This window comes from Salvelinus namaycush, chromosome 15, assembly GCF_016432855.1.
Source record: "Salvelinus namaycush isolate Seneca chromosome 15, SaNama_1.0, whole genome shotgun sequence".
Classification (NCBI taxonomy): Eukaryota; Metazoa; Chordata; class Actinopteri; order Salmoniformes; family Salmonidae; genus Salvelinus; species Salvelinus namaycush.
The window spans coordinates 6,648,605-6,676,104 of NC_052321.1; the positions used below are offsets into that span (position 1 = coordinate 6,648,605).

General features: G+C 43.5%; 1 protein-coding gene across 2 annotated transcripts in view; it reads left to right on the plus strand.

Annotated features, from left to right (window-relative positions):
* LOC120060151 (echinoderm microtubule-associated protein-like 1) overlaps positions 1-27,500 on the plus strand; it is a 66,304-nt gene that overhangs the window by 1,243 nt on the left and 37,561 nt on the right. The gene's annotated exons all lie outside the window — the stretch shown is intronic.

Sequence of the window (27,500 nt, forward strand, 5' to 3'; positions counted from 1 at the left end):
GTCTGCCCAGATACAGGAGACACTGTCTGACATACTTACTTAGAGCTCTGCTGAGCCAAAGGGAGTAGGTTGCCTCTAGACGCTGGTCTTGTTTTAATTTGACATTTCGCCCACTAATGGCTAAGGTTAGGATTTGGATAGGGAAACTGATCCTAGATCTGAACCCTGGAGCAAAATAAACAGAATACTCAAACATCATCTAAGGATGTGGTTGGTTAATGAGTTATAGAAGGTTGACGTTATAGAACTTATTTACCATTGTTGGGAAATGATTCTGATAGTGTGCTGTGTGGTGTGCAGGACTTGATAATGTCAAAGAGTAACTCAGGCATGCTGGGTAACCTGAAAAACAGGTGTCAAACTGGATCAAAAGAAGTAAAGCTTCCTCCTCCGAAGATGACGTTGACCTTTTACACTGTTAATAACGATCCTGTAATCTAACTGAAAGAATAAAAGTTACCGCAATGTGACATACTGTTTACTTGCTGTCACTAAAGGGTGTTTAATAATTCACACACATACAGAAGTATTGGGTCAAATTAGTACAAGAGTCAAGTCAAAATCACCTATAATGGTGTTGTCAAACACAAAAAAATATTGACTAAAGTCTGGGTTTTGAATGTTCTCAAGTCTCCCAATTGGCACAGAACCACGCCCTAGTCTGACGTGGTTGGCATTGTCTAATTTTGTAGTGGGTAATGACACTGCTGTGTGAGTGAAAAGCTTGAGAGCGCTTCAAAACACTGCCTTGCACGGTTGGTAATTACTTCAGAAAGTCCTGTTCCCTCTTTACAAGCCAGAAGAAGAAACATGCCAAGCTGTTGTGAATCTGTTGCCAGGGATTTTCCAATGTTCTCTCACTGAGACTGTCATCCTGACTGAGGGGCTTGGTTCATATCAGGCGAGAGGGCCTCATTGTTCCAACTACACACTCATTGGGTAAGTGTGTAGTCTGGAGGCTCTGAGATCACCCAATGGTGCGCTGGCCAGCTGTGTGACTGCCTGTAAAAGTGATGTCACTTTGTTCTTGAACGCTTCATGTGTTAGTGATCAGCCAACCAGAATAATGGTAGGGGGGACTGGGTCAGCGACTCGGCAAACTAGAAAAGCAGGCTTTTGTCCTGAGGAGATGGGCTACTAAGGGAAATTAGCCCCATTTAGTAGTGCAGTAGTCCAATTATCAGGGAACTGTATTTCTAGAAGACGATCTACAGTATTGAATGTATCAAATCAAATCAAATTTATCCTCCACACCTCAGGAATGCCTTTAATGAAGATGGATAAAAGATGGATTTTTTGTTGTTGTTGCTGTTACTATCCTTGGTGTCTGACTTAATACCGACAGTGGATGAGCTGGTCGTATTCACTTAGTGTTGTTATGAATGACCAGCCAATAGACAACGAGCTGGTAAAGCCAGAGAATTCGCTGTCTATCCCTGGCAACAAGATGGACGTTCCTTCAGATTTCACCAGACATCCTTGTCACTGCCCTACATCCCCTCTCCTCTAGGGCCTGCAGTGCTGGCACTACCCACAGCATCACCAATATCGCCAAGAGATTGGTACTTGGCACACCAACAGAGTAGCACAGTTCCCTCCCCCCTTTTGGTTTATGTAAAGCCATTAATGCAAGCACATGCAACGGGATTAGGGTTAGCAACAAACCAACAAAAAACAGACAGACAAAAGGTGGAGGGCAGGTCGGTCGAAGAAACCTGTTTGGGCTGTTAAGGCACCGTCAGGATGTCTTAATTTAACCGCCCTTCTTTCCCTCCTCTTCGGAGATGTGTTCACGGCTAATGTTCTTCGCTGTCACTTCTGTTGCACAATACAAAGCCATAAACTGCTCTGCTCCTGGGTTCTGCGGAGCGTCTTGTCTGAAACTGTAGACTTGTGTTGCTGCTGAGTGGATGTAGCTGCCCTCGCTGTTGCCAGTTCAGAAATAATACTACCTATATGTAATGGCAACCGTCTGATTGGCATGTGATGTATGAATCATCTGCTTTTATAAAACAATGTACACTACCTAGCAGTGCTAATTTTGGCGCTCTTTTTTAAATTTAGTCTAGTTTTAGTAGTTTTTACAAAAATATTAAGTCTTAGTCACATTTTTGTCATTTGAATAATGATTTGGTCTAGTCATTCTCAAAATGGCGAAAGCAGTGGGCCATTTTAGTCAACTAAATGCCCTTTCAAAGCAGTGGGCCATTTTAGTCAACTAAATGCCCTTTCATTTGAGAGAGAGAAGCAGTGGGGCAAAAGTATTGGCAAAGTGGTATGGGATGCACCTCCGTCACTATGGGATGCACCTCCGTCACTATGGGATGCACCTCTATGGGATGCACCTCCGTCACTATGGGATGCACCTCCATCACTATGGGATGCACCTCTATGGGATGCACCTCCGTCACTATGGGATGCACCTCCATCACTATGGGATGCACCTCTATGGGATGCACCTCCGTCACTATGGGATGCACCTCCGTCACTATGGGATGCACCTCTATGGGATGCACCTCCGTCACTATGGGATGCACCTCCGTCACTATGGGATGCACCTCTATGGGATGCACCTCCGTCACTATGGGATGCACCTCTATGGGATGCACCTCCGTCACTATGGGATGCACCTCTATGGGATGCACCTCCGTCACTATGGGATGCACCTCCGTCACTATGGGATGCACCTCTATGGGATGCACCTCCGTCACTATGGGATGCACCTCCGTCACTATGGGATGCACCTCCGTCACTATGGGATGCACCTCCGTCACTATGGGATGCACCTCCGTCACTATGGGATGCACCTCCGTCACTATGGGACTAACATTGTTATCACTGTTCCCCAGACGCTACACTGATGTCCAGAAGTAGAACTAATGACTTTGAACGGGAAGCTAATAACTGTTTTGCCTAGTGACGTAGTCGAGTCACTAAATCTCGAGTCCCAAGTCCCCTTGTGCTCGATGTCTGAGTCAACGATTATTGAGTCACGAGTTCCTATGGCTGGTCCAAGTCCCAGTGCTCGAAACCTGGTCCAAGTGTTCAAGTCTGAGTCATTAACTCAGAATAAAGTTATTTACCCAGTCAGATACAGTGTAGTGGAAATAAATTGTTTGCTATCCCTTTTCCTTTTGTTCTGTTGCCACCAAATGTTTGCATATAGGCTTCTGGTAATGTTACCATGGCTACGTTCAGTTGAAATACATTCTCAAATGTTGCAAATGGAAATTTCCTGAATAGAGCTGACATTATTCCTTATTCATCATATCAGAGAGGCATGTTTGTTCCACATAGCATATTTCTATCTGAACGTTCCAAAATGTTGTGTCCTGCTGAACGCGTCCCCAGGTTGTTAGCTATAGCTAGCTAATGAGGTAACATGACAGAACAAGTGTGTAGCCTAAACCAATGTTTAACGGTCCGGTCCCCAAGTAGCCTAGTTTTAGAACGGCCAGCGATATGCTTCCTGGATGTAAAATGCGGCCCGCCAAAATGCACGATAGAAAGAGAAAAAAAGTACCAACGGTATTATAGGTCATATCTTTTGAATGGTAAGGGCTATAATTAAGCCCAGGAAAAGAAAGAGGCTTGACTACATTGGCTACAGAACCTGTCTATGAAATGCAGTGGAGAAAGTGGAAGGGTTGAGTGACACTACAATTTTAAAAAACAGCCTACTTTTCCATACTTAGGGAGAGAAAAACAGAGCTAGACTATTGCTTTATTATTAAACTTAAATCTGCTATTGTTATTAATTTCATAAAGCAGCTTGTGTTTCTCAACCAGGCAAAGGGTAGCTAGCCTGCGCGATGTGTATAATTGGAGGCGGAGCCAGAGTGAAGCCTGTCTGCCCACACTCTGTCTGCTTGCTCCCCCGCAGCTCACCAGCTGATGTAGGCTGTGTGTGCTGGGTGTGGCATATCCTTCCTACTGCGGAACAGAACAGTACTGCTCATCTGTGCTGCTAATATTAATTGTGCTTATCACTGAAAACCTCTCAATCTTTCCAAAAACTCTTGTCCAGTCCACTTAGTAGTCAGATTTTAGTCACAGTTTTAGTCAACTGAAATGAAAAATCTATTTTGTTTAGTTACATTTTTTTTCTGGGTTTGTTTAGTCAGATGTAGTTGCGTCGATTTCCCCAGAAAAATATGTTTTTGACGACTATTTTTGATAATGAAATGAACACAGCTACCTGTACCTTTATCCACAGTGTGATGATAGTCTCACTGAAAGGGCTTGGTTCATGATAGTATGAAGCACCACCATGATAACATGGAGGGACTGAAAGTAAAAGTGATATATTTTCTGATTCAGTCCATAAGATCTTTGCCCACGTTATTCAAATGTAATAACAGTATAATTCATCAATGTGTAAGTGTCCAGTAAAACAGATACACTGGACAAGTTAACAGCTGTTTCATCAAACATCGGGCAAGTCATTTCATGTTGTGTATCATACAGTACATACAGAGAGAGCATGGTCATGAGTTTCCTTTCGTCGTAGCATTCTGCCTTTTCTTCCATCGACCCACGACGACCCTTATTCACTATGGAACACAGAGTCATCGACCCACGATGACCCTATTCACTATGGAACACAGAGTCATCGACCCACGATGACCCTATTCACTATGGAACACAGTGTCATCAACCCACAACGACCCTTATTCACTATGGAACACAGTGTCATCAACCCACGACGACCCTTATTAACTATGGAACACAGTGTCACCAACCCACGACGACCCTTATTCACTATGGAACACAGTGTCATCAACCCACGATGACCCTTATTCACTATGGAACACAGTGTCATCAACCCACGATGACCCTTATTCACTATGGAACACAGTGTCATCAACCCACGATGACCCTTATTCACTATGGAACACAGTGTCACCAACCCACGACGACCCTTATTAACTATGGAACACAGTGTCATCAACCCACGACGACCCTTATTAACTATGGAACACAGTGTCATCAACCCACGACGACCCTTATTCACTATGGAACACAGTGTCATCAACCCACGATGACCCTTATTCACTATGGAACACAGTGTCATCAACCCACGACGACCCTTATTCACTATGGAACACAGTGTCATCAACCCACGACGACCCTTGTTCACTATGGAACACAGTGTCATCAACCCACGATGACCCTTATTCAGTATGGAACACAGTGTCATCAACCCACGACGACCCTTATTCACTATGGAACACAGTGTCATCAACCCACGACGACCCTTGTTCACTATGGAACACAGTGTCATCAACCCACGACGACCCTTATTAACTATGGAACACAGTGTCATCAACCCACGACGACCCTTATTCACTATGGAACACAGTGTCATCAACCCACGACGACCCTTATTCACTATGGAACACAGTGTCATCAACCCACGACGACCCTTGTTCACTATGGAACACAGTGTCATCAACCCACGACGACCCTTATTAACTATGGAACACAGTGTCATCAACCCACAACGACCCTTATTCACTATGGAACACAGTGTTATCAACCCACAATGACCCTTATTCACTATGGAACACAGTGTCATCAACCCACAACGACCCTTATTAACTATGGAACACAGTGTTATCAACCCACGATGACCCTTATTCACTATGGAACACACAGAGAACAGTGTAAGGCGTGGGCTAAATATACAGTTGAAGTCGGAAGTTTACATACGCTTAGGTTGGAGTCATTAAAACCTGTTTTTCAACCACTCCACAAATTTCTTGTTAACAAACTATAGTTTTGGCAAGTCGGTTAGGACATCTACTTTGTGCATGACACAAGTAATTTTTCCAACAATTGTTTACAGACAGATTATTTCACTTATCATTCACTGTATCACAATTCCAGTGGGTCAGAAGTTTACATACACTAAGTTGACTGTGCCTTTAAACAGCTTGGAAAATTACAGAAAATGATGTCATGGTTTTAGAAGATTCTGGTAGGTTAATTGACATAATTTGAGTCATTTGGAGGTGTACCTGTAGATGTATTTCAAAGCCTACCTTCAAGCTCAGTGCCTCTTTGCTTGACATCATGGGGAAATCAAAATTAATCAGCCAAGATCTCAGAAAGAAATTGTAGACCTCCACAAGTCTGGTTCATCCTTGAGAGCAATTTCCAAATGCCTGAAGGTGCCACATTCATCTGTACAAACAACAGTACGCAAGTATAAACACCATGGGACCATGCAGCCGTCATACCACATAGGAAGGAGACGCGTTCTGTCTCCTAGAGATGAACGTACTTTGGTGCGAAAAGTGCAAATCAATCTGAGAACAACAGCAAAGGACCTTGTGAAGATGCTGGAGGAAACAGTAAAACGAGTCCTATATCAGCAAGGAAGAAGCCACTGCTCCAAAACCGTCATAAAAAAGTCAGACTACGGTTTGCAACTGCACATGGGGACAAAGATCGTACTTTTTGGAGAAATGTCCTCTGGTCTGATGAAACAAAAATAGAACTGTTTGGTCATAATGACCATCGTTATGTTTGGAGGAAAAAGGGGGAGGCTTGCAAGACGAAGAACACCATCCCAACCGTGAAGCACGGGGGTGGCAGCATTATGTTGTGGGGGTGCTTTGCTGCAGGAGGGGCTGGTGCGATTCACAAAATAGATGGCATCATGAGGCAGGAAAAGTATGTGGATATATTGAAGCAACATCTCAAGACATCAGTCAGGAAGTTAAAGCTTGGTCGCAAATGGGTCTTCCAAATGGACAAAGACCCCAAGCATACTTCCAAAGTTGTGGCAAAATGGCTTAAGGATGACACAGTCAAGGTATTGGAGTGGCCATCACAAAGCCCTGACCTCAATCCTATAGAAAATTTGTGGGCCGAACTGAAAAAGTGTGTGTGTGCGAGCAAGCAGGCCTACAAACCTGACTCAGTTACACCAGCTCTGTCAGGAGGAATGGGCCAAAATTCACCCAACTTATTGTGGGAAGCTTGTGGAAGGCTACCCGAAACGTTTGACCCAAGTTAAACAATTTAAAGGCAATGCTACCAAATACTAATTGAGTGTATGTAAACTTCTGACCCACTGGGAATGTTATGATAGAAATAAAAGCTGAAATAAATAATTCTCTCTACTATTATTCTGACATTTCACATTCTTAAAATAAAGTCGTGATCCTAACTGACTTAAAACAGGGAATTTTTTACCAGGATTAAATGTCAGGAATTGTGAAAAACAGAGTTGAAACGTATTTGGCTAAGGTGTATGTAAACTTCCGACTTTAACTGTATGTCTGAAATACATAGTGTAGATAATGCTGCCAAATTTTTCCCTCCTAATGTTCCCTTCTGTAGAAGGGAGAGTGGAAATAGCAGTGGAGTGAGTGAGTCTGTGTGTGGGGAGTGGGGGGTGGACGTATAAGCCTCTAGCACAGTGAAAGTTACAGACAGATAACGAGGTCGTGAAACACATGCAGAGGTAGACAACTCCTCCACACAAGCATTCCCTGAGCTGCATTTCATACGTATGAATATCAGTGGAAGAACCTGATAGAAATGCTATGTTCTATTGGATGTGTGGAAATGTTGGTGCGAGAGGTGGGGCTACTGCTGGGGCTTTGCAGTTCAGTACAGGGAGCAGGAGGGCTCAGAATTCATCAAACTTTCAGAAGCAGGATTCTGGGGTAGAAGCTCTTTAGTGCTCTGGTTAACCTTGAGGAGGTTTCTCCTCTTTCCTCATCAGGCACCAACAAAAAGACGAAGGACAAGGGATCAAAACTGAGAGTGACTACCTGGACTAGAAAACTGTTTTAAAACCTTTTCTTTTCATGTAATAATGAACACAACCCTGATGTTAAACGTATTCAGCACAACTCTATGGGAAACAAAGGTGTGTTTTATAACTAAAGCTGGAGCTAACAGGATTATTCCAGTCTGGTATTTGGATTTAATATGCAACTAGTTAGACCAGTAAACCAACTGTTATGTATGTTTCACTGAAACTATTATGACCGGTGGATGAATTCAATTAGTATGATCGGTGAGCACAATTATTTAATTCTCATGTAATTCTCTGTATTTGTGTACTACCCCACATCAAGGCCAGGGCCCCATCACATGTCCTGGCTTCACCTTCTAAATCAAAGCCATATTTTCTTTGCCAAGTTCTAATCTTACCAGATATATTTAACCTTATGCTGGTGACAGTATCTCCCAGAGCTGAGTGGTCTGATTGGTTGATTGCTGTTATTATTATTTAACCATAAACCTTAACTAAATCTTGTAATAAATACTATGGAAATTGAGCAAGTTTAGATGACTACACTGCTTGGAGTAACACTAGATTGTAAACTGTCAAAACATATTGATGCAGTAGTAGCTAAGATGGGGAGAAGTCTGTCTATAATAAAGCGATGCTCTGCCTTCTTAACAACACTATCAACAAGGCAGGTCCTACAGGCCCTAGTTTTGTCGCACCTTGACTACTGTTCAGTCTTGTGGTCAGCTGCCACAAAAAAGGACTTAGGAAAATTGCAATTGGCTCAGAACAGGGCAGCATGTCTGGCCCTTGGATGTACACAGAGAGCTAATATTAATAATATGCATGTCAATGTCTCCTGGCTGAAAGTTGTATTTATGAGAGATATTGTTGAATGCACCGAGCTGTCTGTCTAAACTACTGGCACACAGCTCGGACACCCATGCATACCCCACAAGACATGCCACAAGAGGTCTCTTCACAATCCCCAAGTCCAGAACAGACTATGGAAGGCAAACAGTACTACATAGAGCCATGACTACATGGAACTTTATTCCACATCAAGTAACTGATGCAAGCAGTAAAATTAGATTTAAAAAACAGATTAAAAAACACCTTATGGAACAGCGGGGACTGTGAAGCAACACAAACATTGGCACAGACACATGCACACACACACACACTTTGGCAGCAGCTAATGGGGATCCATAATAAATACACATAGAAATTACAGGGAGAAATGGGAAATAAATCCAGTTTAGTAGATGGATGGCCTCTTGTGATTCCCCTTAGCTTGAGGTTGTATACAGAGAAATGTATCTAGAAAACATTCAATATCCCATCTAAGGGAATAAAGAGAATGAGATCAATAAAATTCATTGTTATTTATTTTTTACCCCCTCTTTTCCTCCCCAATTACATGATTACAATCTTGTCTCATCGCTGCAACTCCCCAACGGGCTCGGGAGAGGTGAAGGTCAAGTCATGCGTCCTCCGAAACATGACCCTTCAAACCACGCTTCTTAACACCCGCTCGCTTAACCCGGAAGACAGCCGCACCAACGTGTCGGAGGAAACACTGTTCAACTGACAACCGAGGTCAGCCTGCAGGCACCTGGCCCGCCACAAGGAGTCGCTAGAGCCTGATGAGCCAAGTAAAGCCCCCCCGGACGACGCTGGGACAATTGTGCGCCACCCTAAGGGACTCCCGGTCACGGCCGGTAATGACACAGCCTGGAATTGAACCAGGGTCTGTAGTGATGCCGCAACACTGCAATGCTGCAACGCCCCAATGAAATTCATTTTCAAAAGCATTCAAGTAGCTTTTGGCGAATCAGTCTTTCCCCTCAAATACTAGTTCAGTTTTTCTAGTTCAGTTTTACTAGTTCAGTTTTACTAGTTCAGTTTTACTAGTTCAGATTTACTAGTTCAGTTTTACTAGTTCAGTTTTTCTAGTTCAGATTTACTAGTTCAGTTTTACTAGTTCAGTTTTTCTAGTTCAGTTTTACTAGTTCAGTTTTACTAGTTCAGTTTTACTTGCTGTTCTTGTGCCCCTATAAGGATAGTTTTGTCAACAAGGTTGCATTTCTGGGCCATTCTTCTAAGCCAACTGCTTGACATATGATCAGGCCCATGCACTGTATCTGGCCTGGAATGTCCTTGACTGTCCAGTGTTTCTCTTCTCATTTGGTTTCCACACCATGTAAATCCCAACTCTTACAACAACACTGTCTGAATAAGCCCAAAGTTCCCTGCCATTTGTCATTTGTACACAAAGCCTTTGTTTGTGGGAGAAAAGGTTGACCAATCGGCCAACTGAAAAGAGCATTGTGTCAAAGGAGAGAGTAGAGCAAACCATGAGATATAGTGCTAGAGGCGTCACTACAGACCCTGGTTCGATTCCAGGCTGTATCACAACCGGCCGTGATTGGGAGTCCCATAGGGCGCCGCACAATTGGCCGAGCGTCGTTAGGGTTTGGCCGGGGGTAGACTGTCATTGTAAATAACAGTTTGTTCTTAACTGACTTGCCAAGTTAAATAAAGGTTAAATAAGCTGTTTGTGTGTGTGTGTCTTTAATTGCCATCAGGCCTCTGCTGTACCCTCCTCCCATAGAGACTGGTGATGAGTCAGCAGAAAAAGGCTGCCTCGTTTTCTATGTAGCGTTTTGTCTGTTTTTTTTGCTGTGTTCTATGAAGGAGTGAGTAACTTACCGTAAGCTGGAGCCTGGGCGAGGCTTGGAGTGGGTGCTAGTGGATGCAGCGAGGATTAATGTAGAGAGGGGGGAGGGAGTTCTTCATCTGGCTAGAGACAGGATCCCAATATCGTGCACTGTTACCAGTCCCTGTGCGGCCATTGCAACACATGGTATCAGCTGTACCTTTTCTTTGTTAGCGTCTAGTTTTCCTAATCAACGGGACGATTTGAGCCCTGTTTAATTGGTTGGCATACAGATTAGTTTGTTTGCTTGTTGGCTTTTACACCAGTCTGATAAATGTCTCTTCTCAGATGAGGCCAGATTGCTTTTCCACAGTGCCTATAAAACGTGCATTTCCTGTTAAAATCTATCCCCCCTTGAGTTTATAGTGATAACCATTGAGCAAGATGGGATCAGTATCCCCCTCCTTAATCCTCTGCCTGCATTGTGACTGTTTGCTCTTTGACAGAAGTTCTGGAGAGGAATGCTATGGTCTCCTCTGTGTTCCTCCTCTGGTCTCGTGCCACTGAGCCTGGTGGGAAATGGAGGGTCGGGGTGTGTGTGTGTGTGTGTGTGTGTGTGTGTGTGTGTGTGTGTGTGTGTGTGTGTGTGTGTGTGTGTGTGTGTGTGTGTGTGTGTGTGTGTGTGTGTGTGTGTGTGTGTGTGTGTGTGTGTGTGTGTGTGTGGAAAAGGAGGCTGCTGTGGTGGGTTCTGCCTCAGAGAGCACTGGCAGACTGGATATCTTGACAGAACTCTGAGATCGGATGGTTAAACTATAGCCTACAGTACAGGGCTGCAGGTAGCCTAGTGGTTTTCCCATAGGGCCAGTAACTGAAAGGTTGCTAGATCAAATCCCTGAGCTGACAAGCTAAAAATCTGCCGTTCTTCCCCTGAACAAGGCAGTTAACCCACTGTTCCTATGCCGTCATTGTAAATAAGAATTTGTTCTTAACTGACTTGCCTAGTTAAATAAAATATAGAGAACAGCAGTCAGTCCACCCATCTCCCCAGTGTTTGCCTCTCTCCAGGGACCTTGTACAGACAGAGCAGAGGGGGTTTGACAGAATGGGTTGAGGAGGGGACAACCTATTGTGCTCCTAGCGCTGTCTTAATATATATGCACATGCAAGGTGCACTTTGCATGCTAATGGGGTTTCCTGGCTTTGGCCTTTTGGCTACAACCGCAGGTGCTAAAATTAAGTGGTTCCAAGCCTGTCAGCCTCTCTCAGTTTTCATGTATCCCTTAGTGCTGAGCGATTAACCGAAATGTCAGATCTAAAAATGTAACAACTAATTGACAGACAGTTAGATTATTTTAAATCCATTTGTTTTATCTGAATGACCATAATCCATTGCGCTGCTATTATGTCCGGTCTGTGTTTCTTTTGCGCCTGCTATGTAGCTGAAAGAAGAACGAGTGTACAAGAGACAATACATAGAGAGAAGTTTCTTCACCAGGTATCTCTACCTGAAAATACATGATCTAAGTGATCGATAGTTGGTATTCAGCAGTCATAAAAGTACTGTATGTCTTATTTACTTTGAAGAACTACTAAAATAGTGATTTTGTCAGACAGCGTAGTCAGCAGCTCTATAGAGATGAGATGATGACTTGGAATTAAATAATAAAGTTATCAAATAAAACAAATGTAATATACACAACAACTGAAATATTTAATTAAAGTAAAGTAATGTGAGTAAATGATGGTTAATAAGCGATCAGCAGTAATGGGCAGTCACTACCATCATGGGGCTTCTGTTAATAGTTTTATTCTGTGTTGTTACAGCATTCAACCCACATAATGCATAGTGCATTTAATGTATAAAAAAAAATCTTCTAAACCGAAATCGTGATTCTTTTTTTTTGATCGAAATGAAACCGAACAGACCTTTGGGGAGGTGAAAGAGATAAGTGAAGCATTTTGTGGTGTTTACAAGGTCTGGTTGAAGTGATACTAGTGCTGAGCGATTAGTGCTTTTTGCACTAATCGCTCAGCACTAGTATCACTTCAACCAGACCTTGTAAACACCACAAAATGCTTCACTTATCTCTTTCACCTCCCCAGATTCACCAAAGTCTATCTCTGAGGTGACCTAGCCTTGATTTTCAAGGCTTCCTCACGTTTGTCTTGGGAGTATGGTAACGCGTGACTATGTCAGACCGACCGGCCTCTAATGAAACCCTAAGCCAGCAGGGTGTAAAACTGGAGGAGGGCGTGTGGGCTAATGCTGTTACATGTTGACCGCTGTTTGACCTGAGGACGGATGTGGCTGATGTCAGGAGGATTCTGGGTATTCCTCCAAGGACATGTAGTGGGGTCCCAGGGGGGCCGTTGGGCCCCTCGATTATCTAGAATCTCTTCCTCTGGTCCTCTTTTTCTTTCCTTCTGTCCTCTTTTACACAGGTCATCGAAAAATGTGAGCGGTCCCTCTCTGATCCACCCCATACTATTTATAGGACCTAAGCGCCGTCTGTTCAAGCAAGGGCATTCGTTAGCCAAATGGACAAACTGTAATCTGTCCAGCTCATTGGCTAATACACCTCTGTCAAATTGAGAAATTGTAATCTGTCCATCTCATTGGCTAATACACCTCTGTCAAATGGACAAACTGTAATCTGTCCATCTCATTGGCTAATACACCTCTGTCAAATGGACAAACTGTAATCTGTCCATCTCATTGGCTAATACACCTCTGTCAAATGGACACACTGTAATCTGTCCATCTCATTGGCTAATACACCTCTGTCAAATGGGCAAACTGTAATCTGTCCATCTCATTGGCTAATACACCTCTGTCAAATGGACAAACTGTAATCTGTCCAGCTCATTGGCTAATACACCTCTGTCAAATGGACAGACTATAATCTGTCCAGCTCATTGGCTAATACACCTCTGTCATTTGACCCACCACCTCACAATGACAGCTGGGTTAGATTAGATTGGATACTGCGATGTGAGTGTTTGTGCCTAATTAGCGATGGGACCGGGCAGATATGTGCTGAAAGGTGAAGCATGGTGTTACCCACTAGACCAGGGATGGGTCATTATTTTTTATCTTGTTATGTCAGTCACTGATAGTCACTCAATTAGCACATGTCAGTTAACCTTTTTTATATTGGTTAGTTAGTCTATCGGCCTGTTATCTAAACTTAGTAATCATGGTGGAATTACTGGCGAGGGGGGGGGGGGGGGGGGGGGGGGGCATTGATTTCAGTCTCACTCAGATATCATATTAAAACCTGTAAACATTTTCCTCCACCCTTTGGAAAAAATGTAGAATTGCAAGAAATTAGCTGTAACACAGAAAATGTTAATCTCCGCCCCATGGCAAAATGAGTAGAATTGCATTAAATTAGATTTAAACCAGCATAATTTCCTCTCCGCCCCATGGCAAAATGAGTAGAAATGTATTAAATTAGGTTTAATCCAACATATTTTCCAGAGGCAGCTGTCAATCGTTGTCCCTGATTGAGAATCATATATAGGTGGCTTGTTTTGTGTTGGGATTTTGTGGGTGGTTGTTTCCTGTGTCAGTGTTTGTGCCACACGGGACTGTGACAGTTAGTTCATTTTGTTATTTTGTATAGTGTCTTGTTTTCGTGTATATTAAATCATGGAAACTTACCACGCTGCACATTGGTCCTCCGATCCTTCTCGCCTCTCCTCGTCCGAGGAGGAGGAAGAGCTAGACTGCCGTTACACCGCCCCATGGCAAAATGAGTAGAATTACATTAAATTAGATTTAAACCAGCATATTTTCCTCTCCGCCCCATGGCAAAATGAGTAGAATTGCATTAAATTAGATTTAAACCAGCATATTTTCCTCTCCGCCCCATGGCAAAATGTGTAGAAATGTATTAAATTAGATTTAAAACAGCATATTTTCCTCTCCGCCCCATGGCAAAATGTGTAGTATTTCATTAAATTAGATTTAAACCAGCATATTTTCCTCTCCGCCTCATGGCAAAATGTGTAGAAATGTATTAAATTAGATTTAAACCAACATATTTTCCTCTCCGCCCCATGGCAAAATGAGTAGAATTGTATTAAATTAGGTTTAAACCAGCATATTTTCCTCTCCGCCCCATGGCAAAATGTGTAGAATTGTATTAAATTAGATTTAAACCAGCATATTTTCCTCTCCGCCCCATGGCAAAATGAGTAGAATTGTATTAAATTAGGTTTAAACCAGCATATTTTCCTCTCCGCCCCATGGCAAAATGAGTAGAATTGTATTAAATTAGATTTAAACCAGCATATTTTCCTCTCCGCCCCATGGCAAAATAAGTAGAATTGCATTAAATTAGGTTTAAACCAGCATATTGTCCTCTCCGCCCCATGGCAAAATGTGTAGAATTGCACAAAATGAACTCTAAAACGTAAACATTTACTCTCCGCTGTCGGGGGGGGGGGGGGGGGGAACAAGTGAGCAACAGTGTCCCCCTCATGATGAGTTCAGATTTTTTGTGTCCCCCACCCCCATCAAACTTCCCCATCCCTGCACCAGACCAACCCCAAGCCACCCTACAATATGTTTTTAACTCAATTCTATCTGACATGATTCACAGCTTCTCAAATCGGGGAATGACCATTCAGACAAATTGAATCTGGAGGATGATGAATTTAGGTGTCATCCTCCAAGCCAGTCAATGAATTGTGATCTTTGTTCATGGCCTTGAGAAGAAGAAAAAAAGAGATTGGTTGAGAGAGTGAACGATTGCAGAGACTCGTGTCGGTCAGCCCACGATTTGAGCATTTTACATTGAGAGAGACAGAGTGTTTAGGTTATTAAGCCTGCCTTTTTGGAAAGCACTTTGTGCTAATCTGCTAGGCTAAGCTTTCAGTGAAGCCAGACCACCAGATGGATTTTGTGTGGAAATGGAGTCTATAGCGTGACTCACTGGTCCTGAGACATGTGACCCCTGCTGCATGTCAGTGCTTACGGTCCCGTTTTTTCACAAGTCAATTGAGCTCTATTGTTTGGCCTCTGGCATACTGAAGGGAAATATAATTCATATCAATCAACAGCTAGGCCTGTTAATATTTTCTCCCAGAGAGGCAACAGTCTAGAAATATGACAACATTCTGAGATAATCTTATGAAGCAACAAAGATGAGTCCTCTGTGGCGATTACTTTCCATCTGCTCCTTCATTTCTTGTTCATTTCTCATTCATTTCATCTCAATCTCATCTCAGATGCTGTCATTCCGGGCTAATATAAAGTCAAGCAGAGTGAGTCAGCATTGATAGATAACTCAGGCAGAGGAGCTGTATTTTTAATGAGATTACACGGGGATACATAGACAGAAATAGAGTCCCTCTCTGCTTTGATCATGCACCATCCACAGCAGCCACTTTTTATTCCTGTCTCCTCGATGCATCTTTAGCTATACCTGTCAGAAAAATAAAATAAAATAAATAAATGAAACTATTACCCGTCAGAGGCTGACTGAAGGTGGTGAAATGAATGGGGGGAAAGGAGGAGGTTAAGGTGCTATGTTGTTAATCATTAATGACATCAGGGGCTTGAAAAAAAGCTACTCAGAAATGTCTGTGGTAGAAAATAGAGTGCTTTACTTCCTCCTGGCTGCCTTAGGTCGAAACGCCAAGGCTCGGTTGATCAGCGAGCACTTAAAGAAGCAGACATGTGGCCCTTCACCCGTCACCACATTGGTTATTTTTGGAGAAAGGTAATCGCAGTGAGGAATATCAAGAGCCATTTGGGGGAATGTAGATGGACAGGTAGATGTGTTAGCAGAGAGGAGCGGTTATATGGATGGTTCTCTAATTGAGTCTGACACTTCTTGGGACAGCATCTATCCTGAATGGATTGGTATTGACACTGAGGTTAACCAGATAGATACAAGCCACTACACAAACGTCTCAGCTTCGAGGCAAAACAAAATGTTTTGTGCATTCTTTTTCTAACCTACAGTCCTATAACCTTCTGATCCAGTGTTTCTCAACCTTTTTGGTACCAGGCCCAGGCTCTGGCAAGCAATGGTCCTTCCTGTACCAGGGATTGACAAGCAATGGTCCTTCCTATACCAGGGATTGACAAGCAATGGTCCTTCCTCCTTGTGGACAGCTAACAATGCAATTAGCACTTGAGAACCTTCTCAGGAACTGGTTTGCATCATGCCAGGAACTGGTTGGCATCATGTTAGGAACTGGTTGGCATCATGTCAGGAACTGGTTGACATCATGTCAGGAACTGGTTGGCATCATCTCGGGAACTGGTTGGCATCATGTCGGGAACTGGTTGGCATCATGACGGGAACTGGTTGGCATCATCTCAGGAACTGGTTGGCATCATGTCGGGAACTGGTTGGCATCATCTCAGGAACAGGTTGGCATCATCTCAGGAACTGGTTGGCATCATCTCAGGAACTGGTTGACATCATCTCAGGAACTGGTTGACATCATCTCGGGAACTGGTTGGCATCATGTCGGGAACTGGTTGACATCATCTCAGGAACTGGTTGGCATCATCTCAGGAACTGGTTGGCATCATGTCAGGAACTGGTTGGCATCATCTCAGGAACTGGTTGGCATCATGTCGGGACCTGGTTGGCATCATGTCAGGAACTGGTTGGCATCATCTCTGGGACTGGTTGGCATCATGTGAGGAATCATGTTAATTCCCATCTCGGGAACTGGTTGGCATCATGTCGGGAACTGGTTGGCATCATCTCGGGAACTGGTTGGCATCATCTCAGGAACTGGTTGGCATCATGTCGGGAACTGGCTGGCATCATCTCAGGAACTGCTTGGCATCCTCTCTGGGACAGGATGGCATCATCTCAGGAACTGGTTGGCATCATGTCAGGAACTGGTTGGCATCATCTCAGGAACTGGTTGACATCATCTCAGGAACTGGTTGGCATCATCTCAGGAACTGGTTGGCATCATCTCAGGAACTGGTAGTCATCATGTCAGGAACTGGTTGGCATCATGTCAGGAACTGGTTGGCATCATCTCAGGAACTGGTTGGCATCATGTCGGGAACTGGTTGGCATCATGTCAGGAACTGGTTGACATCATGTCAGGAACTGGTTGGCATCATCTCGGGAACTGGTTGGCATCATGTCGGGAACTGGTTGGCATCATGTCGGGAACTGGTTGGCATCATGTCGGGAACTGGTTGGCATCATCTCAGGAACTGGCTGGCATCATGTCGGGAACTGGTTGGCATCCTCTCTGGGACAGGTTGGCATCATCTCAGGAACTGGTTGGCATCATGTCAGGAACTGGTTGGCATCATCTCAGGAACTGGTTGACATCATCTCAGGAACTGGTTGGCATCATCTCAGGAACTGGTTGGCATCATCTCAGGAACTGGTTGGCATCATGTCAGGAACTGGTTGGCATCATGTCAGGAACTGGTTGGCATCATCTCAGGAACTGGTTGGCATCATGTCGGGACCTGGTTGGCATCATGTCGGGAACTGGTTGGCATCATCTCGGGAACTGGTTGGCATCATGTCGGGAACTGGTTGGCATCATCTCAGGAACTGGTTGGCATCATCTCAGGAACTGGTTGGCATCATCTCAGGAACTGGTTGGCATCATGTCAGGAACTGGTTGGCATCATCTCTGGGACTGGTTGGCATCATGTCAGGAACTGGTTGGCATCATCTCGGGAACTGGTTGGCATCATGTCGGGAACTGGTTGGCATCATCTCAGGAACTGGTTGGCATCATCTCAGGAACTGGTTGGCATCATGTCAGGAACTGGTTGGCATCATGTCAGGAACTGGTTGGCATCATGTCAGGAACTGGTTGGCATCATCTCTGGGACTGGTTGGCATCATGTCAGGAACTCGTTGGCATCATGTCAGGAACTGGTTGGCATCATCTCTGGGACTGGTTGGCATCATCTCTGCGACTGGATGGCATCATCTCTGGGACTGGATGGCATCATCCATCTCTGCGACTGGTTGGCATCATCTCTGGGACTGGTTGGCATCATCTCTAGGGACTGGTTGGCATCATCTCTGGGACTGGGTGGCATCATCTCTGGGACTGGGTGGCATCATCTCTGGGACTGGTTGGCATCATCTCTGGGACTGGTTGGCATCATCTCTGGGACTGGGTGGCATCATCTCTGGGACTTGTTGGCATCATCTCTGGGACTGGTTGGTATCATCTCTGAGACTGGTTGGCATCATCTCTGGGACTTGTTGGCATCATCTCTGGGACTGGTTGGTATCATCTCTGAGACTGGTTGGCATCATCTCTGGGACTTGTTGGCATCATCTCTGGGACCGGTATCCGTTCGGGGGCCAGATATTGAGAAACAATTAAGGTACTGCCTCATGAAGGAGCATCTTTCGGGGGAGGAGAACACCGATTTGTGTTAACTCTGATTCCGTTGGCTGACTTATTTTCTCTGTTATTGAGCAGTCTGCTGTGGGAGTAGTCAACTCCATTGAGAGCCCAGGTGACCTTAGTGAGCGGTACAATCAGCTAACCGATCGCAGGGGTATCTGGGCTGTGAAAAGGCAGTCGTTGTATCCGTGCTCGTACCATTGCCCCAAGCAGCTGCTACAGCACTGAGATGTGGGCTTTGTGTACTCTGCTTTAGAGAACATCTGCTGTATTAGCAGATGTGGCTTTACAGCTGAATCTAAACAAGGTCTCCATCAAAGGAATCATTTATAGTCTAATAAAAAAGCCTTCACGTTGGGGTTAGGTGGCCATTTTGTATCGTATATATATTTAAAGACCCAGTAAGTAAGTTAGATGTCTTCCTCATAATATGTTTGTCATCGTGATTGATTAATTCCCATCAAAGCCAATTTTCTAGAATCTACCGTCATGGTTGGTTTTTATTAATGGAAAATCAATCTAATGTGAGTTCAGATCATGTGTTGTGTAACCTGTTAACTTAACACACCAATGATCCTGGAACCATGGAGCATGCGGATCCTATCTAATCCTACTCAGATGATGACTGTAGTGCATATCAAATTAAAAGGGACAAGCCGTGAAAGAAGACCACACCACCTTGATCTGGATGTTAATTCCCAGATCCATCTACCCATGCAGTCACAGTGTACTTCCATGACTAAAGGTAGCCTATTATAGACCTATGTTGAAAGGCTATCCGGCAGTATGGGCCCAGTGTGAAGCGGTATTGAGACTTACCCTGGCCTATGTCTCCAATGGAGCATTAATCAACTGTAATCATTACTGCAGGGATGCCAAGTGAATTTAAAGTGGGAGCAGCTGGAGGCCACGAGGAGGGCTTTGGTTGGTTGGGTGGGTGGGGGGGGGGGGGGGGGTGATTGGTTACTGTGGTGGTGTCAACCTCATCTGAACGAACAGACGGATGGACGAACAGACAGACAGACAGACAAGACAAACAGGACAGACAGGACAGACCGGACAGACCGGATGGACAGACGGAGAGACAGGACAGACAGGACAGACCGGACGGACCGGATGGACACACGGAGAGACAAGACAAGACAGCTCATGAATAAAGCTGTCTTGTACAAAAGCCTTTGCCCTTTGCCCTTTGCCCTTTGTGATTCAGATCAACTCTTTCCAGGGGAGATTCATTTGGTCATGTGCTTAAAAATAAACTACATAAAACATGACAACACAGAAACTACACAAAATAATTCATTCAAATTGCCATAGCAACACATGTAAAGTAAAAGTGTAATATGGTGTAAACTCGAAGGACCAACAGACTATTTATTATACAGCCTAGTGGTTGTTGGAATAAAAGAGTCCACATATCTGTTTTAATTTTCTTTTGAAGAAGTCTCTTTCCCCTTGTCCGGCTGCTGCTGTGACTGAATTTTGAGTGAAGGGGATTGAGCACTGTCCTGTAAAATACTTTCAAGATTTATGAGGATGAGTTTTGTGTACAGGTTGGTGGCTGATTCATGATCTATACCAATTATCCTTCCCGCCGTCTTTAATCAAGCACTGAAGCTTGACTTGGTCTAGTACTCTCTTGTTTCCAAACATGCATATCAGACCAAAGGAGAGTACACCGCAGGACAGACTTATAGAACATATCAGACCGCAGGACAGACTTATAGAACATATCAGACTGCAGGACAGACTTATAGAACATATCACACTGCAGGACAGACTTATAGAACATATCAGACTGCAGGACAGACTTATAGAACATATCAGACTGCAGGACAGACTTATAGAACATATCACACTGCAGGACAGACTTATAGAACATATCAGACTGCAGGACAGACTTATAGAACATATCAGACTGCAGGACAGACTTATAGAACATATCAGACTGCAGGACAGACTTATAGAACATATCAGACCGCAGGACAGACTTATAGAACATATCAGACTGCAGGACAGACTTATAGAACATATCAGACCGCAGGACAGACTTATAGAACATATCAGACCGCAGGACAGACTTATAGAACATATCAGACTGCAGGACAGACTTATAGAACATATCAGACCGCAGGACAGACTTATAGAACATATCAGACCGCAGGACAGACTTATAGAACATATCAGACCAAAGGACAGACTTATAGAACATATCAGACCGCAGGACAGACTTATAGAACATATCAGACTGCAGGACAGACTTATAGAACATATCAGACCGCAGGACAGACTTATAGAACATATCAGACCGCAGGACAGACTTATAGAACATATCAGACTGCAGGACAGACTTATAGAACATATCAGACCAAAGGACAGACTTATAGAACATATCAGACCGCAGGACAGACTTATAGAACATATCAGACTGCAGGACAGACTTATAGAACATATCAGACCGCAGGACAGACTTATAGAACATATCAGACTGCAGGACAGACTTATAGAACATATCAGACTGCAGGACAGACTTATAGAACATATCAGACCGCAGGACAGACTTATAGAACATATCAGACCAAAGGACAGACTTATAGAACATATCAGACCGCAGGACAGACTTATAGAACATATCAGACTGCAGGACAGACTTATAGAACATATCAGACTGCAGGACAGACTTATAGAACATATCAGACTGCAGGACAGACTTATAGAACATATCAGACCGCAGGACAGACTTATAGAACATATCAGACTGCAGGACAGACTTATAGAACATATCAGACCGCAGGACAGACTTATAGAACATATCAGACTGCAGGACAGACTTATAGAACATATCAGACTGCAGGACAGACTTATAGAACATATCAGACCGCAGGACAGACTTATAGAACATATCAGACCGCAGGACAGACTTATAGAACATATCAGACTGCAGGACAGACTTATAGAACATATCAGACTGCAGGACAGACTTATAGAACATATCAGACCGCAGGACAGACTTATAGAACATATCAGACTGCAGGACAGACTTATAGAACATATCACACTGCAGGACAGACTTATAGAACATATCAGACCGCAGGACAGACTTATAGAACATATCAGACCGCAGGACAGACTTATAGAACATATCAGACCGCAGGACAGACTTATAGAACATATCAGACCAAAGGACAGACTTATAGAACATATCAGACTGCAGGACAGACTTATAGAACATATCAGACCGCAGGACAGACTTATAGAACATATCAGACCGCAGGACAGACTTATAGAACATATCACACCGCAGGACAGACTTATAGAACATATCAGACTGCAGGACAGACTTATAGAACATATCAGACCGCAGGACAGACTTATAGAACATATCAGACTGCAGGACAGACTTATAGAACATATCAGACCGCAGGACAGACTTATAGAACATATCAGACCGCAGGACAGACTTATAGAACATATCAGACCAAAGGACAGACTTATAGAACATATCAGACCGCAGGACAGACTTATAGAACATATCAGACTGCAGGACAGACTTATAGAACATATCAGACCGCAGGACAGACTTATAGAACATATCAGACCGCAGGACAGACTTATAGAACATATCAGACTGCAGGACAGACTTATAGAACATATCAGACCAAAGGACAGACTTATAGAACATATCAGACCGCAGGACAGACTTATAGAACATATCAGACTGCAGGACAGACTTATAGAACATATCAGACCGCAGGACAGACTTATAGAACATATCAGACTGCAGGACAGACTTATAGAACATATCAGACTGCAGGACAGACTTATAGAACATATCAGACCGCAGGACAGACTTATAGAACATATCAGACCAAAGGACAGACTTATAGAACATATCAGACCGCAGGACAGACTTATAGAACATATCAGACTGCAGGACAGACTTATAGAACATATCAGACTGCAGGACAGACTTATAGAACATATCAGACTGCAGGACAGACTTATAGAACATATCAGACCGCAGGACAGACTTATAGAACATATCAGACTGCAGGACAGACTTATAGAACATATCAGACCGCAGGACAGACTTATAGAACATATCAGACTGCAGGACAGACTTATAGAACATATCAGACTGCAGGACAGACTTATAGAACATATCAGACTGCAGGACAGACTTATAGAACATATCAGACCGCAGGACAGACTTATAGAACATATCAGACCGCAGGACAGACTTATAGAACATATCAGACTGCAGGACAGACTTATAGAACATATCAGACTGCAGGACAGACTTATAGAACATATCAGACCGCAGGACAGACTTATAGAACATATCAGACTGCAGGACAGACTTATAGAACATATCACACTGCAGGACAGACTTATAGAACATATCAGACCGCAGGACAGACTTATAGAACATATCAGACCGCAGGACAGACTTATAGAACATATCAGACCGCAGGACAGACTTATAGAACATATCAGACCAAAGGACAGACTTATAGAACATATCAGACTGCAGGACAGACTTATAGAACATATCAGACCGCAGGACAGACTTATAGAACATATCAGACCGCAGGACAGACTTATAGAACATATCACACCGCAGGACAGACTTATAGAACATATCACACCGCAGGACAGACTTATAGAACATATCAGACTGCAGGACAGACTTATAGAACATATCAGACCAAAGGACAGACTTATAGAACATATCAGACTGCAGGACAGACTTATAGAACATATCAGACCGCAGGACAGACTTATAGAACATATCAGACTGCAGGACAGACTTATAGAACATATCACACTGCAGGACAGACTTATAGAACATATCAGACTGCAGGACAGACTTATAGAACATATCAGACTGCAGGACAGACTTATAGAACATATCAGACCGCAGGACAGACTTATAGAACATATCAGACCAAAGGACAGACTTATAGAACATATCAGACTGCAGGACAGACTTATAGAACATATCAGACTGCAGGACAGACTTATAGAACATATCAGACCGCAGGACAGACTTATAGAACATATCACACTGCAGGACAGACTTATAGAACATATCAGACTGCAGGACAGACTTATAGAACATATCAGACCGCAGGACAGACTTATAGAACATATCACACTGCAGGACAGACTTATAGAACATATCAGACTGCAGGACAGACTTATAGAACATATCAGACCGCAGGACAGACTTATAGAACATATCACACCGCAGGACAGACTTATAGAACATATCAGACTGCAGGACAGACTTATAGAACATATCAGACTGCAGGACAGACTTATAGAACATATCAGACCGCAGGACAGACTTATAGAACATATCAGACTGCAGGACAGACTTATAGAACATATCACACTGCAGGACAGACTTATAGAACATATCAGACTGCAGGACAGACTTATAGAGCATATCAGACCGCAGGACAGACTTATAGAACATATCAGACTGCAGGACAGACTTATAGAACATATCAGACCTGCAGGACAGACTTATAGAACATATCAGACCGCAGGACAGACTTATAGAACATATCAGACCGCAGGACAGACTTATAGAACATATCAGACTGCAGGACAGACTTATAGAACATATCAGACCGCAGGACAGACTTATAGAACATATCAGACCGCAGGACAGACTTATAGAAGATATCAGACTGCAGGACAGACTTATAGAACATATCAGACCGCAGGACAGACTTATAGAACATATCAGACTGCAGGACAGACTTATAGAACATATCAGACTGCAGGACAGACTTATAGAACATATCAGACTGCAGGACAGACTTATAGAACATATCAGACCGCAGGACAGACTTATAGAACATATCAGACCGCAGGACAGACTTATAGAACATATCAGACTGCAGGACAGACTTATAGAAAACATATCAGACTGCAGGACAGACTTATAGAACATATCAGACTGCAGGACAGACTTATAGAACATATCACACCGCAGGACAGACTTATAGAACATATCAGACCGCAGGACAGACTTATAGAACATATCAGACCGCAGGACAGACTTATAGAACATATCAGACTGCAGGACAGACTTATAGAACATATCAGACTGCAGGACAGACTTATAGAACATATCAGACTGCAGACAGACTTATAGAACATATCAGAACGCAGGACAGACTTATAGAACATATCAGACCGGCAGGACAGACTTATAGAAGATATCAGACTGCAGGACAGACTTATAGAACATATCAGACCGCAGGACAGACTTATAGAACATATCAGACCGCAGGACAGACTTATAGAACATATCAGACTGCAGGACAGACTTATAGAACATATCAGACTGCAGGACAGACTTATAGAACATATCAGACCGCAGGACAGACTTATAGAACATATCAGACCGCAGGACAGACTTATAGAACATATCAGACCGCAGGACAGACTTATAGAACATATCAGACTGCAGGACAGACTTATAGAACAATTATAGAACATATCAGACCGCAGGAAGACTTATAGAACATATCAGACTGCAGGACAGACTTATAGAACATATCAGACCGCAAGGACAGACTTATAGAACATATCAGACCAGAAGGACAGACTTATAGAAACATATCAGACACCAAGAGACAGACTTATAGAACATATCAGACTGCAGGACAGACTTATAGAACATATCAGACCTGCAGGACAGACTTATAGAACATATCAGACCGCAGGACAGACTTATAGAACATATCAGACCTAAGGACAGACTTATAGAACATATCAGACTGCAGGACAGACTTATAGAACATATCAGACTGCAGGACAGACTTATAGAACATATCAGACTGCAGGACAGACTTATAGAACATATCAGACTCGCAGGACAGACTTATAGAACATATCAGACCGCAGGGAACAGACTTATAGAACATATCAGACTGCAGGACAGACTTATAGAACATATCAGACCTGCAGGACAGACTTATAGAACATATCAGACTGCAGGACAGACTTATAGAACATATCAGACCGCAGGACAGACTTATAGAACATATCAGACTGCAGGACAGACTTATAGAACATATCAAGACTGCAGGACAGACTTACTAGAACATATCAGAAAGGAAAGCACACTGCAGGACAGACTTATAGAACAATATCACACTGCAGGACAGACTTATAGAACATATCAACCGCAGGACAGACTTATAGAACATATCAGACTGCAGGACAGACTTATAGAACATATCAGACCGCAGGACAGACTTATAGAACATATCAGACCAAAGGACAGACTTATAGAACATATCAGACCAAAGGACAGACTTATAGAACATATCAGACTGCAGGACAGACTTATAGAACATATCAGACCGCAGGACAGACTTATAGAACATATCAGACCAAAGGACAGACTTATAGAACATATCAGACCAAAGGACAGACTTATAGAACATATCAGACTGCAGGACAGACTTATAGAACATATCAGACCTGCAGGACAGACTTATAGAACATATCAGACTGCAGGACAGACTTATAGAACATATCAGACCGCAGGACAGACTTATAGAACATATCAGACCGCAGGACAGACTTATAGAACATATCAGACTGCAGGACAGACTTATAGAACATATCAGACCAAAGGACAGCACACCGCAGGACAGATTTATAGAACATGTGTAAGATATGGCGGTTGACATTAAAATGGTTCAGTTTGCGTAAATTAAAACATTCTCTGTTGCAATTTCACTCTATAGACGGATAGAACTTATCCGTTGATCTTCGTAGGGGGTAGTGAAGTTCTGTTCCTTCTCAAATCGATTTCCGTCTCTTTTGTTTTCTTAACGTTTATGTCAAGGAAGTTATCTGAACAGCACTGGATGAATTTTGACGTTTCTCTGTCAAAACCTTGAAGAGAGGCTTGGTCTGGGTGGAGGAGACGTTTCTCTGTCAAAACCTTGAAGAGAGGCTTGGTCTGGGTGGAGGAGACGTTTCTCTGTCAAAACCTTGAAGAGAGGCTTGGTCTGGGTGGAGGAGACGTTTCTCTGTCAAAACCTTGAAGAGAGGCTTGGTCTGGGTGGAGGAGACGTTTCTCTGTCAAACCTTGAAGAGAGGCTTGGTCTGGTGGAGGAGACTTTTCTCTGTCAAACCTTGAAGAAGGCTTGGTCTGGTGGAGGAGACGTTTCTCTGTCAAAACTTGAAGAGAGGCTTGGTCTGGGTGGAGGAGACGTTTCTCTGTCAAAACCTTGAAGAGAGGCTTGGTCTGGGTGGAGGAGACGTTTCTCTGTCAAAACCTTGAAGAGAGGCTTGGTCTGGGTGGAGGAGACGTTTCTCTGTCAAAACCTTGAAGAGAGGCTTGGTCTGGGTGGAGGAGACGTTTCTCTGTCAAAACCTTGAAGAGAGGCTTGGTCTGGGTGGAGGAGACGTTTCTCTGTCAAAACCTTGAAGAGAGGCTTGGTCTGGGTGGAGGAGACGTTTCTCTGTCAAAACCTTGAAGAGAGGCTTGGTCTGGGTGGAGGAGACGTTTCTCTGTCAAAACCTTGAAGAGAGCTTGGTCTGGGTGGAGGAGACGTTTCTCTGTCAAACCTTGAAGAGAGGCTTGGTCTGGGTGGAGGAACGTTTCCTGTCAAAACCTTGAAGAGAGGCTTGGTCTGGGTGGAGGAGACGTTTCTCTGTCAAAACCTTGAAGAGAGGCTTGGT